The sequence below is a fragment of the Carassius auratus genome, chromosome 42, assembly GCF_003368295.1.
Source record: "Carassius auratus strain Wakin chromosome 42, ASM336829v1, whole genome shotgun sequence".
Taxonomy (NCBI): Eukaryota; Metazoa; Chordata; class Actinopteri; order Cypriniformes; family Cyprinidae; genus Carassius; species Carassius auratus.
The window spans coordinates 13,906,509-13,919,804 of NC_039284.1; positions in this window are offsets into that span (position 1 = coordinate 13,906,509).

The following is a 13,296-nucleotide window of genomic DNA, read 5'->3' on the forward strand; positions in this document are numbered from 1 at the left end:
TCCAACTTATTTTTCACAAATTAATGTACTTTTCCAAATTAAATCAAACTAGTTTGTATTTTAGTGCTGTAACTTTATATGCAGTGAATGTAATATTTAAAGCCTGAAAAAGGTCTACACAAATGTATTTATTTATCCAAAGTGCCTGTTTCTTGCAGGGTGTGTTTGGCAATGTTTTTATACAAATACAGAGCTTCACATATGCATGGCATTTGTACATGTGTATATTGTCATATGTTTCAGTCATGGAAAAAAAGGCTACGTTTTTTTTTTTTTTTTTTTTACCATATCGTGCTGCAGTGTTTTTTTTGTTTTTTTTTACCATATCGTGCTGCTTTCATTGTGGAAACACTAAGTTAATTCACATTTAACAAGGGAAGAAATATTTTATATAATTCAAGCCCCCTCCCCCTGTCTTTTGTGTGCTGCCGGGAACTGTATCTAGTATTTAAACCCTAATGCAGATGTTTTTGGGGACATATTAAATAACAGTTTTTTAGAAATGCAATGCAATCCCAATATGTGGTTTGTTGCACATGTGTTTTCACATGAGCAGAGATGTTCATGTATAAACACTCACCCATGTGTAGGTCATTATATAGGATAAGCCTGCATGGAAACTAATGCACCACAGACCTCCAAGAGTACTCAAAGACTGTCACCACCTACATCAACAAGTGTATTGATGATGTAACAGTCACAAAGACCATCACTGTCTGGGCCAACCAGAAGCCGTGGATCACAGTGGAGGTCTACAGACTCCTGAAGATGTGGAATGCTACCATCAGAGCTAAAGATGAGGTGGGCCTGAGGACAGCTAGGGCCAACCTATCCCTCAGAGAGGCTGAGAGAAAGTTCTCCTTGCGTTCTCCCTGCTGAACACATTCTTTGCTCACTTTGATGAACAAAACAGCACCTCTGCACAGAAGTCTCCACCTCCTCCCGGTGACCAAGTGATGACTCTTATCACAGACAGAGTGAGGAGATCCTTCAGCAGGATCAATTCACACAAAGCTCTGGGTCCTGACAACATTCCTGGGCATCTAGTGTCTAGACTAGTGGAACTCACTGATGTCTTCACAGACATTTTCAACATCTCACTTAGACTGTTGTTCCCACATGCTTCAAAGCTACCACCATCATTCAGAAGAGGCCATCTCCATCCTGCTTCAGTGACTACCGTCCAGTTGCACTTACCCCTATTATCATGAAGTGCTTTGAATGGCTAGTCATGCACCACATCAAGTCTGACCTCCCTCCCTCCCTCCCTAGACCCCTTCCAGTTTGCATACCAGTCCAAACCACTCGACCGATGATGCCATCACCACTGCCCTCCACTCAGCATTCACATATCTTGACAAAAAAGACTCATATGTCAGAATGCTGTTCATAGACTTCAGTTCAGCATTCAACACTATCATACCTCAACAGCTCATTCACAAACTGGTCAAGCTGGGGCTCAACACTTCGCTGTGCAACTAGCTGTTAGACTTTCTGACTGGAAGACCTCAGGCACATTCAGCACCATAACACTGAACACTGGGGCCCCCCAAGGATGTGTGCTGAGCCCCCTCCTATTCACTCTGCTGAACCACGACTGCACAACATCACACAACTCTAACCACTTTATTAAGTTTGCGGATAACACGACTGTGGTGGGTCTCATTAGCGAAAGAGTTGAGACAAACTACAGGAGTGAGGTGAGCAGCCTGGCCGAGTGGTGCAGTGACAACAATCTTTCTCTGAATGTGGAGAAGACGAAGGAAAATTTTGTTAACTTCAGGAGTGCGCACACTCAGCAAGTTCCTCTGACCATCAGCGGTGCAACTTTGGAGAGAATGAGCAGCACCAAGTTCCTGAGCCAGAGCCCTGGCCCCCGTCATGTGCACCTTCTACAGTAGCACCATGGAGAGCATCCTGACTAGTTGCATCACTGTGTGGTATGGTGCCTGCAACACGCCCTGCCGGAAGACCCTTCAACACATAGTGAGAGTAGCTGAGAATATCATTGGTGTCTCCTTCCACTCCCTCTAGGACATTTACAGAACCCGTCTCACTCATAGAGCCCTCTGCGTCGCAGGTGATCCCACCCACCCGTCACACAGCTTCTTCAGTCATCAGGGAGGAGACTGCAGAGTCTCCAGGCCAGGACCAGCAGACTGAAGGACAGCTTCACTTTCAGCATCATTACTCAAGTCTTCAGTGTCACATAATCCTTCAGAAATCATTCTAATATGCTGATTTGCTTTTCAGGAGAAGGCTCTAGAAAATTTTACTATTATCAATGTTAAAAAATGTGGTACTACTTCATGTTTTTGTGAAAACAGTGATCAATTATTTTTCAGGATTCTTTGACTTTAAAAAATAACCCCAAACTGTAGTGTGTGTATTCATGAAAGCAGTCATTTTGGCTTTGTCTGTTTCTGGCAGTCCAGTTATATAGTCAAATCTTAAAAGTTGAATTTATTGGCTACTCATCATGCCATAATGATGGCAATTAGAGATATTGTCTCGCAGCGTCTGGTAAGAAATGACTTCAGATGTAAGCTGGCAGTCCAGTTACTGAGGAAATAGGGACCAATCATATTGTTTTATTGATTTTGACTAGAGGCTCTTATTGTCCCATTGATATTCAGACAAATTCTTGGGAACATAGATGAAATCCATACTAACCAACTTTTCAGATAGCCCTAGATATTCAGAAGCTCTCAAAGTAATTTTGATACCGAAAATCAATGCAAAGCTTTTATATGAGGTCAAGCTGCCTGATGGTTAGGATTTTTATGCTTTATTTATTTACCCCGAAAGGTTGCAGTCTCCCAGTCTAATAAGTTGTTGCTGCAGACTGATTTCTACAGGTTGAGTTTAGAATGAATGGTTAGTATATCAGTTTTTATTAAACTAGTCTTATTCTGCCCTTTTTGCAAGATGCAATCAGGGGCGCTGCATAAGATCCCGGGCCCTGCATAGGCAGTCCTAATGCCCCCCCCCCCCCCCCCCCCCCCCTGAAAATATATATTCCAGACTTCAAAGGCCCTCTCTTCCTTTGGGGCCCTGGTAATCAGTACTGGTTTTACCCCCAGTCCGACGCCCCTGGATGCAATATAAGCTTTGGGGTCAAAAGTAATCTGATCAGATTTTGGCCATCAGATAAAATCATCAAATCTTGAAAATGGGTTGTTCAAAAAAAAAAAAAAAAAGGATTCTGAATTCAGATACAGTAAAATCACAAAATCTAATATTGGCTTTGAACTGGATTAAATCCTCAGTTTGTGGTTTTCAAAACTTTTGATCACAAAAAAAGGTATTATTCTTATCCTAGCAGAAGGGTGGACTTCAAGAGCAAAAAAGAGCAATAACTTTTAAACTGGTCCAAAAAATACAAAATTTTTAACATGTAATAAATCCCCAGATCCCCAAACAGCTGTCAATATCAAACAAAAGTGTTATATCTAGTTTAAAGTGTTTTTTTTAAATCACTGATTGTAAACTACATTGGCACAACCATCAGAGATGGACCAGTCAGAAGTAGTAATTTGTGTAAATGCAATGCAAAACTAGAATGCAAAACATTGGCATTTTTCCCCATCATGCATGGTGCTTTAAGGGCTCTGTAGAGCATTTTGTCAATAAAATGACTGTGTCTGTCTTTCAGCCTTCAAAGCACTCATCCTTTATTTCTTATTGACAAAACAGCCCTCTAAGCTTTTATAATGAATTTGACATTTAAAATTTTGTAATTAACCCTCAGCACTTCTACCTTGAGCAGAAAATTTGTTTTAACATAATGTGTGTGACTGCTGTCACGTTTTCAACCAAAGAAACAGCCTTTTTATAAGATGGACATTCCACAACAGCATGCAGTTTCCTCTGTTCTCATGGGTTAAAGGTCTTGTTGTGTGGCTTATTTAAGCCAAAAGCCAAAAAAAAAGATGATGATGATGAAATAAAATCCCAATTGTGAGTTGTCAGATGTTTGGCTTGTTTGGGGGGAAAGTCAGAAGCAGAAGTTGTTTTTTCTTTCAGTTCATTTATTTATTTTGGCGCAAGTCAAGCCAGTGGATTGCAAAATGTAATGTAATGTAATAAATCATGAGAACAGACAGGAATGAGGATATTCACTCTTGTAACAGGATTTAAGTGCACAATTTATCTGGAAAAAAATTGTGTGTATATATATATATATATATATATATATATATATATATATATATATATATGGTGTGTATAAGCCAGGTGCGTTTCCACAATAAAACCCTTCATATTTAATCCACAACTCCTTGGGAAATGTGTAGTCAATATTAAATTGATATTTACTAACTCAGTTTGCATGTTGACGTTATTAAATAATGATACTTTGGACTAATGTGATCAAAGAGGAAGGATGCAGAGCAGACGAGTAACATGCCATAATCATTTCACAATAAATATACAGTAAATGCATGCAGGAAAATGCAGATAATCAGTAACAGTGATTGGTTAGTTTCTGGTTAGCTTTTGTGATCTTGTGATCGATTGCTGCAAAAAGTCAGAACAGGTTTTGTGAGTGAGTAATATTATTATTAATAATTACATTTTACAGAAAAATATGAAGTGTCTCACACACTATATATAACCAAAAACATTAGGTTTTGAGGATCTGAAGAAAGTCATTAGAATCGGACAATGCACATGAAAATACAAAAAACTTGTGTGTGGGATGTTTTTCTACTTCTGAAAATTGTAAAATATATTAAAAAAAATGAAATACAACTTGTGTTCAGTGTGTATCTGCAGCCACTGAATTAATTTATCAGAGGGAAATATTGATATTTTAATGATTCAGCCTCCAATAAACATCCCCACAACTCGGATATAAAACTGCATGTATGTCCTTGAGAAAACTTTCCATCTAGTGGATGAAATCCTATAAATCAGCCGGTGGATAAGTGAGCTTGGCCCGATTCTTGACACTTTAGATTGTATCTTGTCCTGAATGTTGGCCCACATCCATCACCGATGAAATACAGATCCGATATGCTGCACTGCAGGTGATCTCTTGATCTTGTATGGATAGTTGAATCTCACATGCCGTTTACAGTCGTGGACAAAAATATTGGCCCCCTTGGTAAATATGATAAAAGAAGAATGTGAAAATGTATCTGCATTGTTAATCCTTTTGATCTTTTATTTAAAAAATTCACAAAACTTTATCCTTTCATTGGATAATAAGAATTTAAAATGGGTGGAAATATCATTATGAAATAAATGTGGTTCTCTAATACACATTGGTCACAATTAATGGCACCCTTTTATTCGATACTTTTTGAAACCTCCATTTGCCAGTTTAACAGGTCTAAATTTTCTCCTATAATGCCTGATGAGGTTAGAGAATACCTAACAAGAGATCAGAGACCATTCCTTCATCCAGAATAACTCCAGACCCTTCAGATTCCCAGCGTCTCCTCTTCAGTTAACTCCTCTCATTTTCTGTAGGGTTCAGGTCAGAGGACTGGAATGGCTATAGCAGAAGCTTGGTTTTGAGCTCAGTGACCCATTTATGTGTTGTTTTTGAGGTTTGTGTTTGGGTTATTGTACAGTTGGAAGATCCAAACATGGCCCATTATAAGATTTCTAACATAGTCAGTCAGTTACTGATTTTTTATCTGTTGGTATTTGATAGAATCCATGATGCCATGTATTTAAACAAGATGTCCAGGACCTCCAACAGAAATATAGGCCCGCAACATAAAAAAAGGGTAGTACATTTAATTGTACGAATGTGGTACTTTACATGTGTACTTTTGGTGTTCACCAAACCCATCTTGAATGTTTGCAGCTAAAAAGCTTTTTAGTTTCATCTGATCATAGAAGCCAGTCCCATTTGAAGTTCCAGTCATGTCTGATAACTGAATAAGCTTTGTTTTTGGATGAGCTAGGAGAATTTTTCTTGTAACCCTACCAAACAACATGTGGTGATGTAGGTTCTGTTTGAACATTTCTTTTAAGGTTTTCTGAACCCTAGATTCAACTATTTTCTACAATTCTCCAGCTGTGATCATTGGTAAGTCTTTAGCCACTCAACTCTCCTCCTCACCATGCATTAGGACGATAAAGACACATGTCCTAGGAATTAGGAATTTGGGCTTTATATTTCTGTGAAACAGGTAGCCATGGCTGGATAATTGTGAATATGAATGGGAATATACTTCAGAGATATTTTACTCATAAGAATTTCTAGGGGGGCCAATAATTGTGTCGAGTATTTGAGAAAAACCTATATTTCATAATGCCCCCCATTCCCCCACTTTTAAATTCTTATTATCCAATGAAAGGATACATTTTTGTGTATCTTTTAAATAAAACATCAAAAGGATTAACAATGCAGATGAATTTTCACAGCCTTCTGTGATCATGTACGTGTTTTATGTTTTATGTTATGTTGTGTGTTTTGTTTGCAGCACCTGCTGCAACAAGATACATTTCTTGCCAACTGGTTAATATTCAATATCTTGGGAAAAAAGGATGTTCTGTTTCTTTCTAAATCAAATCAAACTATTTAGTGGATTTAGTTACGTATATTTATTTAGTTAAAAGAGTAAAATTTTAGTTAATATATTCAGGATAAGGTTCATACAGTTTTTATTTATGTGGAATTATCTTTTTGCTTTGATGATCATTGATATCTTCAGCTGCAGTCAAAAAATATTAGTTTATTCACAAATGTATGTGTTTATTATTTTGTTTACTTACACATTGCAATTAAAAGGTTTTCTATCAGTAAGGGGAAAATAAGATTGAAATAAATCCCGTAAGGTCATCAAAGGCTGCCTTTATTTAATTAAAAATACAGTAAAAACAGTAATAGTGTGGAATATTATTACAATTTTAAACAACTGTTTTCTATTTAAATATATTTAAAACCCTTTTATTATTGTGATGGCAAAGACAAATTTTTAAATCTTCAGTGTTACACGCAGTGTGACTTTTGATCAATTTAATGCATCTTTGCTGTATAAAAGTATAGGCTAATCTTACTGACTCTGAACTTTTAAATCTTTTTACACAAATTTAAAACATCTAAACCCTATTCTGAATCTACTAACAAATCCTGTCAACAAATGTATGTGTTAAGGGAGAGATGTCTAACCTTTATGCCTGTCTGGCAGAAGCAGGCTTCAGGTGGTAGGTCTTTCTTCGGGAAAAAAAACAAACATCGTCTGGCCTATTCTCCTTACTGGGTAAGGAGCGGCATCCGCTTCAGACACCCCATGGAAAAACAAAGAAAGTGGTTTCAAAGAATAAAACATAAGAAGCAAAAGCATGCACTCTTCAACACGTCCTCCATGTACAAGACTGTTTCTGCTGGCTGTCCACATCCCAGGAGACCGATGCAGATTGTAAGGGGTAACCAGTTTACAAGGCCCAAGAGACTACTCCTGATGTCGAAGTCAAATGTGAACCTTTTTCACATGGGAACTGCGTTGTGACATCCAAAGCTAATGATAAGGAAAGTTGTGGCCTAATGGTTAGAGAGTTTGACTCCTAGCCATAAGGTTGTAGGTTTGAGTCTCGGGCCGGCAATACCACGACTGAGTTGCACTTGAGCAAGGCACCGAACCCCCAACTGCTCCCTGGGGGCTGCAGCATAAATGGCTGCCCACTGCTCCGGGTGTGTGTTCATGGTGTGCGTGTGTTAACTGCTATGTGTGTGCACTTTGGATGGGTTACATGCAGAGCACCAATTCTGAGTATGGGTCACCATACTTGGCTGTATGTCAAGTCACTTCATTATAGAAGACTTGTAGAAGTGTGACATTAACTCAACTCAACTCAAAACACAGGCTAATAGTAAATGTCATTCAATAGGTACATCCCAGTTCACGTACTTATGCACTATTCTATTCTGTATTGTAGTATAAAAAGTGCGTGTGTTGAGGCTGAAAATTCCAAAAAGAAAAAGCTCTTAAATAACAGATAGTGGGGAATGTTGGACACTTCATGCACTCAGGGGCTATCAGACTGTGATTAATAATGATAACATAACACTGACACGTTTGAATACATATGCATAAACAGTGTATTAGTGTATAGTGTGTCATTTGGGATGCAACTACTGTCTCCTACAGTATATCTGTTAAGAATGAAAATTTGTTTGGAAATTTGAACAATTGTCAGGAAACATATGTATGCATTTAGATGTCTCAGCTGGGTTCATAAAGAGCCCTTTGAAGCTGCAACTTGGACCTTCAACTCATTGGCCACCACTGAAGAAGAAAAATCCTGGAATGTTTTCTCCAAAAACTTAATTTCTTTGCGACCGAAGAAATAAAGACATCTTGGATGACATGTTGGTGAGTACTATGCAAACAACAATAAAATCAGAGGACTTACTGTAACTGACACATAAGCATAAGGAAACATTTTTTACAAATCTTGTCACTTTATTTATTTTTACTTGTTTCATAAACAAATGTGATAACCTTTTAAAACATTACTTTCATACTACATGTTTCATATATTTTATCTATTTTACTTTACTACATGTATTTGTGCAAATGTTTAGGCTATGCATATTTAATGTTAGCTGTTATTTAAAAAAATTGTTTTAAAGTACGACGAATTTGCGAGAGCACACACATTGAACAAAATAACTGTGGGTTTTCAGCGATGCTTCATCTGAACACTTCTGATTAACCATTGCCTCCATAAGCTCAACAGGAAAAAGATAAAGAATCATGGTGCAGCACTGAGCAGATCTCAATTTAATGCTGCAGTCAATACTTTTGAATCAAATTTTTATGTTAACTTTAAGTAACATCTCTGAAGACAAATTATTAATTTACAATCATGTTCATATTAATTAGCCTGCAAACCTATTTTCTCAAAGGGCTTGGTTTTCAGAGCTTTCTCAGCTCATATAGACAGAATGCCCCTGACTTATAATAGTAATTCACCATCTACTGGTGACAGCTCTGTATACCGGAAGCTTTTTGGTTTCATGAGTAAAGACATTACCAGTTCATCCAAGAGGTTACATTTCATTCAGTGGCTTCTAGACAGTTCAGACTTAAAGCCAAGTGAACAGAGGCCAGTGTGCCATCAGGCCTTACAGATTTTTAGCCCACAGTCCAAATCCATCTTGCTTATGAAAGGACCGAGACTGTTATAAATAACGATGGGTTGTGTATTATTACCAGACAAACTACACCCTTGGAGACATGGGAAGGGTCATCATCCATATACTGTACATTAAAACAGTAGGAGTCTTGACGTATTGTTTAGCATCATATACAGTCACAAAGCATGAGTAATGACAGTGATGTCTGTTTAGATCTGGATGAAGACAGCTGATGACATGCCCAGGGGAAACGAAGCCTAAGTTGGTTCATTTTCTTGCACCTGTGATATAACAAGCATTAAGTGGGCAAAAAGACCTGTCTCTCTTGCATATGAGAGTGATTATAGTTAAATAAGCCAGAAAGGAAAACCAAAGTGATATAATTCCATTATAAGAATACACAGAACCCCTATTTGGATTGAGCTTTTGGGAATATATAATTGAATTTCAATGCGTCATATGAAAGTAGTTAGTTTCCTCGTAAAGGATTTCAGTACACAATCTTGCACCCTTTCGTCTACTTTTCTTAGTTTTTATTTATTTTTTAAGTTGGACTTTTTTTATATATATATTAAATGGGTAAGCCACTGAAAAATAGTGACACAGTGATGTTCTTCTAGCTGTGTTTGGAATAAACTGCACGGTTATTTCAACTCCACTCCTAATGCTTCTGACTGTAAAAACAAATCAAGTTAATTTGTCCAAGCAGACTTCAAGTGTTTCCATCTTGAATTAAGAACAGTGCTGTTGGGGTCATAGTTTTCGTTGCCTTTAGTTTTCCAGGCCTCTGGCGCAAATGATTACACAAGCAGATGCTGGCTGCAAATTAAGGTGCAACTTGATAAATACTGTTGTTGTGTCAGTCAAATGAGAACATAATTCTGAGTAAGTTCAACTTTCGGCATTATTCTGTCACGTAGTTCATGGTCTTCCACCAGTCGAGTCTCTCCAGAGGATTTCATGAACATCGAGGCTGAGCTGTTCTCTCCTGAGGAACAAGAAACTATCTAAATTATTTTTGGGCTGGGAAGTCCACGTCATCGGTTGCACGCTTGGCCGGAGTCCTTCAGACGTGAGCATGACCAGTGAGATGAGATTATGCGTTTTCCCGTATATATGCTCAACCCTGGCATTCACTGCAGACAGGACATGAATGTTATGCCTAATTAGCCCAGCCTCAGTTGTACTAATCAAAAGCAGAAGGGCAAATAAAAATCATCCAATTGCATGAGATGGTTAATAATTGGCTGTTCTGGGAGTTTTCTTCTTAATGGGAAACACAACGCCATTTGGTGACTCTTTCTTTGGCACAGGATATGGCACAGGACAGGATTTGTGGGTATGACATGAAAAAAAATATAAAATAATGACAAAAAATATATATATATAATAATTCTGTAGTGTTTTTTGGTGATTTCCCATATGGACAAAGTGATCACATTAAGTAAAAACATTGTTTATGCATTCCTTGTCTAGACTTGTCTAGTACATTATTCAATTTATTGGTCAGTAAGGCTGAAATCAATCAACAAAATCCTATTTTTAAAAGCTGCTTTCTGGGATATTGATTTGTTACTCATTTATGGAGATGTAAGGAATAAAAAAAATGTAATAAAAAAAGTAATAAAAATGGTAGCTTTATAAAGATGATTTAAATGCTAATGTACTTTTAAAAAGGCAACAAAAAAGTCTAAGATTTAGCACAGTATCTCTTAATATATATATTAGAGATATTTTTATATTATTATATCTCACTCAGTTAAACGACCTAAGGGGGTTTCTAAATCCATTTTTAGATCAACATACAAACCAGATCGCCTTTACTTATGGCAGACAAATCACTTCAGATGTTCTTAGACAGATAGATAGATAGATAGATAGATAGATAGATAGATAGATAGATAGATAGATAGATAGATAGATAGATAGATAGATAGATAGATAGATAGATAGATAGATAGATAGATAGATAGATAGATAGATAGATTCACTGTATATGCAAAAAACATTGTTTTCCAAGACATATTTCAAAATATCTTCTTTTGTGTTCTACAGAAGAAAGAAATGCATACAGGTTTGAAAATAAATATAAATGATGGCAGAATATTCATTTTTGGGTGAACTATTCCTTTAAGGTCTAAGGTCATCAGGGAGCAGTACTGTTGAACTCAGCAAACTGCTTAATTTCACTCCACATTAAACCTCAAAGAGCACCAAATATGACTGCATGGATATTGACTTCTTTTTCCTGGTCTGAAATCATAGAAATGAGTGTTTGGGGAGATTGAGAAGAGAAAACTGAGATGAAAAGGGAAGTAAATGTATGAGCAATGTTCATTACGGAGTCTTGTGTCAGTGTGTGCTTGTAATACATGATGATGGGTATTTACTGATGTATGGCTTCAGCTATCTCCCAAGAGAAAAGCAGCTGTTTCCTGCTAGTCATCCACTGGTGCTCTGGCTGGGGATCACAAATAACCTCACCGATCATTGCAGTCAACAGAGATGCATCCTCCACTGCGTCAGAAAACAAATAGAAGCATGTAAACGCAGTTAGATCTGCTTTATGTGATTACAGTGAAAACTTCCATGAAATTAAACAGGCCACTGCAGCACACAGTCCTTCATGACTCTCCGATCTTCATTACCATCGTTGACGCCAAATACAGTGAATAGCTTTCATTAGCATTGGTGTAATTGGGTAAATCTCAAAGCAACATGCCCAGCTCACAATTCACCCCAAAAAAAAAAAAAAAAAAAAAAAAATGCATTTTGCTTAATTAAATCAAGCCTATTTTTAGGGTTATAAATGAGATTATCTTCAGGAACTGAATTCTGAATTGTCTTTTTTTTTAATTAGATTCTGATGAATTAATTAATGAAATTGGAAAAAAAAAGAATCCATGTTGCAAATATACTTTATAATGTAAATAATATTTTGTTTACATATTTTAATATTTGATGATTACAAATTATTGTACAGATTACATAAAATATTACACATATACAATTACACATATAATTTATAAAATATATTACAATATAAACATATATTTATAAAATATATTACAATATATTGTATATACAGTGGGTTTAGAAAAGAATCACAACTCTTGTTTCCTGGGGGGATCTAAATTAAGTGCATTATACTTAAGTAAACTTATATGCCAGTGTGGTAATAAAAAATAATCTTAATGCAAATGGAAACAAGATTGTTCTGAGTGTCTATTACTAAATGCAAATCTTCTGTAGCTCCGCACTCCATCGACACAAGGTTAAATACAACACATGTGAATAACGGCTTCAATGGTAGGCAGTAATGTTTTGGGCACAGAAAACTAGCTTGTAACATGATTGATTGGGTTAGAGTCCGGCTTTTGCAAAGCTTGTTCTTCTCACTTTTCCCATCACATGTCACAGTAGAATTTATTTTCAATAAAAATGAACAAAATGTTCTAAAAGTGGAAGTAAAGTGCCTAACGAGTGTTTAATAATGATGCAACTATTTATAATTGTAATAATCATTTACAATCTGTTGTTATCGAATCCTGTTAATGTATAACAATACTAAGGTGCAAATGTATCTGCCAGTATAACATATGACTAGCATCTAATTATTATTTACACTTAGCCTGTTGCAAAGAACTGCTACTTTTACATGGTAAATAGAATATATCATGATTTTCACTGTACATTTTTTTTCTGTAAATAGCATCTAGAGCTACTTGCACTTAGCCTACTGTAAATATGATCTATCGCTAAGAAAGTATGTTAATTCCACTTAGTGTAAATAGCCACTGCTATATTTTTTTTACTCTGCTGGCAGATCATTTGTAAAATAAGGAAAAATGCACTTAAATATTTTTATCAATATTATTATTTTATATATTTGGTTTTTTTTGCCCATGAGATACCATAAAATTATTAGCTATTAGTTTATTAATCTAACTTTCTGCCAGTTTTCACCTGTGCTATTATAACACTGAGAAGAATTATATTTTTATTCAGTCTGAAGTATGCAGACGGCTTTTTGGCGGGAGCTGTTGCCATGGTGAATCGCAATATCGGCGCTCCATTGATAATGGCTTTTATAGTTGCGGTGCACGCGCTTAACTCAGAGTCAGTCAATTTAGAGTTGATTAAACCGATTCATTTCAGCTGTTCTGTACCGAAAACTCAGAGTTTCCCATCTGAGG